This window comes from Oncorhynchus keta, chromosome 17 (genome assembly GCF_023373465.1).
Source record: "Oncorhynchus keta strain PuntledgeMale-10-30-2019 chromosome 17, Oket_V2, whole genome shotgun sequence".
NCBI lineage: Eukaryota > Metazoa > Chordata > Actinopteri > Salmoniformes > Salmonidae > Oncorhynchus > Oncorhynchus keta.
The window spans coordinates 23,052,243-23,056,158 of record NC_068437.1 but is presented as its reverse complement, the minus strand read 5'-3'; positions in this window follow the sequence as shown (position 1 = coordinate 23,056,158).

The following is a 3,916-nucleotide window of genomic DNA, read 5'->3' as shown; positions in this document are numbered from 1 at the left end:
ACTGAAAGTACTGTTGAATGTGGTTGAGAATCAGCAGAGCGCGATGCAGCCGTCTTACCAACAGCAGGGTGTGGATCATCATTCTACAACGATGATGAGCCAAGACAAGCTCCACCACAGCATGCCTGCTGCTTCCAGCATCTAGGCTATATGCCTTCCTTTGGGCCCAACGGGAGAAAGCTACTAAAATATGACTAGAAACCAACTACAGACAATAGTAGCATCCTGTAAATATTAACACTATGACGCCATCACGAGAGGCTTACAGACGGTAGGCAATTAAGGTCACAGTTATGAAAACTTAGGACACCAAGAGGCCTTTCTACTGATTCTGAAATACACAAAAAGAAAGATGGGAGGAGGCATGAGGACTGCAGATGTGGCCAGGGAAATAAATTGCAATGTCTGTACTATGAGACGCATAAGACAGCGCTACAGGGAGACGGGACAGACAGCTGAACGTCCTCGCAGTGGCAGACCACATGTAACAACAAAGGTACAGGATGGCAACAACAACTGACCAAGTTACACCAGGAACGCACAATCCCTCTATCAGTGCTCAGACTGTCTGCAATAGGCTGAGAGGCTGGACTGAGGGCTTGTAGGCCTATTGTAAGGCAGGTCCTCACCAGACATCAACGGCAACAACCTCGCCTATGGGCACAAACCCACCGTCACTGGACCAGACAGGACTGGCAAAAAGTGCTCTTCACTGACGAGTCGCGGTTTAGTCTCACCAGGGGGTGATGGTCGGATTCTGGTTTATCGTCGAAGGAATGCGCGTTACACCGAGGCCTGTACTCTGGAGCGGGATTTGGAGGTGGAGGTCCGTCATGGTCTGGGACGGTGAGTCACAGCATCATCGGACTGAGCATTACAGAGAAGACATCCCGCTCCCTCATGTGGTACCCTTCCTGCAGGTTCATCCCGACATGACCCTCCAGCATGACAATGCCACCAGCCATACTGCTCATTCTGTGAGTTATTTCCTGCAAGACAGGAATGTCAGTGTTCTGCCATGGCCAGCAAAGAGACTGGATCTCAATCCCATTGAGCACGTCTGGGACCTGTTGGATCGGAGGGTGAGGGCTAGGGCCATTCCCCCCAGAAATGTCCAGGAACTTGCAGGTGCCTTGGTGGAAGAGTGGGGTAACATCTCACAGCAAGAACTGGCTAATCTGGTGCAGTCCATGAGGAGGAGATGCACTGCAGTACTTAATGCAGCTGGTGGCCACACCAGATACTGACTGTTACTTTTGATTTGAACCCCCTTTGTTCAAGGACACATTCCATTTCTGTTAGTCACATGCCTGTGGAACTTGTTCAGTTTGTCTCAGTTGTTGAATCTTATGTTCATATAAATATACACGTTAAGTTTGCTGAAAATAAACGCAGTTGACAGTGACGTTTATTTTTTGCTGAGTTCATGACTAGCCGTTCCTGTTAGGGCCATTGCTGGAGGGAGATAATGCTTGAGGGAAGTGGTGTGAAGACAAAGCAGCAGCAGGGTCAGAGAAGGAGTGGTCTGTGTTCCCCAGTGGAGTGGGCTGGCAGGGTGCCAAGGTTCCTGGGGGCCTCTGGTAATTATGATCCTACAGAGCTAACCCTTTTTTTTTTACCTTTATTTAACCAGGCAAGTCAGTTAAGAACATATTCTTATTTTCAATGACGGCCTGGGAACAGTGGGTTAACTGCCTGTTCAGGGGCAGAACGACAGATTTGTACCTTGTCAGCTCGGGGGTTTGAACTCGCAACCTTCCGGTTACTAGTCCAACGCTCTAACCACTAGGCTACGCTGCCGCCCCTTCATTCACCAGCCAGAACACTGACGCCCCAGAGCCTCCAAACTGTACAGGGCTTCAGCTGGGGCGGCATGGGACTGGGAAGCGCACACACGACGTACCATACTTAAAAATGCACCTCGCAGCACACACACACACAACCCTAAAGACAATGACAGACCAGTAGGATTGCTGGCCGAGAGTACCAAGCACTTCTGAACAGTTTAGGCTGAAATCTGCAAACCAGTGGTGGTCGGTGCCGTTTAAGATGAGGGAGGACGATCATTTTTTTATGAGTATGGCCTTATTTCTATTACAACATATTGGATGACTGTCATTCATATTCCATTCACCCAGTTCATTGTAACATTGATAGGTTTAGGCTACTACATGATACTCAAATTTTCCCTATACACATGACGTTGCTACAACTTAGCCAATAAATGAAAGTTTACAACATAAGTGCACACAGGTTCGAAAGAAAGATTTAAGGTGACACATTCAATACCACCTTGCACACTCTTGCCTGCATCAAGCTGATTTAGGGTGTAATCATTAGTCCAACAGTTGCAAACAAGTTTCTATTGGACAAATTCAGGTATGTTTATCCCCATTTAAGAAACATTTTAACAGAATCGGTGGAATGAATACACCCCTGATCACACGCAAACAGTTCCCTTTCATAGCCACATACAACCAGCTTGTATTCCTTCTCACATCTACGAGCTCTCACACCTTTGCCCTTCTCTTGTGGACTTCAATGCACAACACAGCTGTCTGACTAGGCAAAACAACCATTCCAAGCCAAACCTTCATATCATAACCCCTTTACACAGCCTTTATCGTTGTCACCATATTAGCTAAAGTAACATCCTAGTCAACATAGCAAAAAGAACTAACACATTAGTGAACCCACTACAATCATGCAGTAGTCAGTAAGCAGTTACACCGGCGGCATTAAATTAGTAAAACCAAAGGCTTACTTTGCCTTCTAAGAATTCCAGTGTTGGATAGTCGTAGCTAGCTAACATAGCATCCCCATGTTTGAGCCGGGTATTTGAGTTGGCTAAACTAGCTAGCTGCATTTGCTAGCTAAGTGAGAAAAAAAAAGTATATAGAGCTAGCTCTCACTCCCTCTTGCTACTCCATTTGGAAGAAATTTGTTCAAAATGTTTAACTGTTTCTCTCGCTTTGAGTCAACTACTCACCACATTTCATGCACTGCACTGCTAGCTAGCTGTAGCTTATACTTTCAGTACTAGATTCATTATCTGATCCTTTGATTGGGTGGACATGTCAGTTCGTGCTGCAAGACCTCTGATAACTTTGGGAGGACGTCCTCCAACCTTTCATAATTACTGTGGAAGTCTATGGAAGGGGGTGAGAACCATGAGCTTCCTAGGTTTTGTATTAAAGTCAATGTACCCAGAGGATGGAAGCTAGCTTGTCCTCTGGCTACACCATGGTGCTACCCTACAGAGTGCTGTTGAGGCTATAGTAGACCATTAAGTGTTTTTGTCAATTGTTTGGTGATGTGAATATATTTGGTATAGTTTTATCTAGAAAGGATAACTTAATGTTACTGTTTTTATGAAATTCCCTGAGGATGGTCCTCCCCTTCCTCCTCTGAGGAGCCTCCACTGTTGCAAACCGATTCTACATGTAGAAACAATGGGTGGTCCCTATAACACACAGCGCCTACAACAAGCGAACGAACAAAGAAACGGTCAGTCTAGTAGTGAGAATTGTCCTTAAGCCTTTGATCAGCCATGTATTCAGTTTTTTTTCTGGATCAAAATGGGCCTTAGGTGGTGGGCGTGGCCATTTGTGCAGATACCAACCTACGATTTTGGAAGCCCTCTTGGCTACAGAATTTTAAAAAGGTAATTTCTTGCAATTACACACATTTGGTCATGGGTGGAGAGAAAATGTGCAGTATAAAAGCCAAATTTATGCTATGGGTTATGCCATGTTCTTATGCTGAGTGAGTAACAAAAACCATCAATGGGGCCCCACGCTATGACAAAAATGCATAATTTTTAGGTTCTACATGACTGTCTAGCTTTTAGTTCTCAAAGATGATCTTTTAAAAAAAAAATATCCATTATCTTTTATACATACTTTATTTGGCGTTC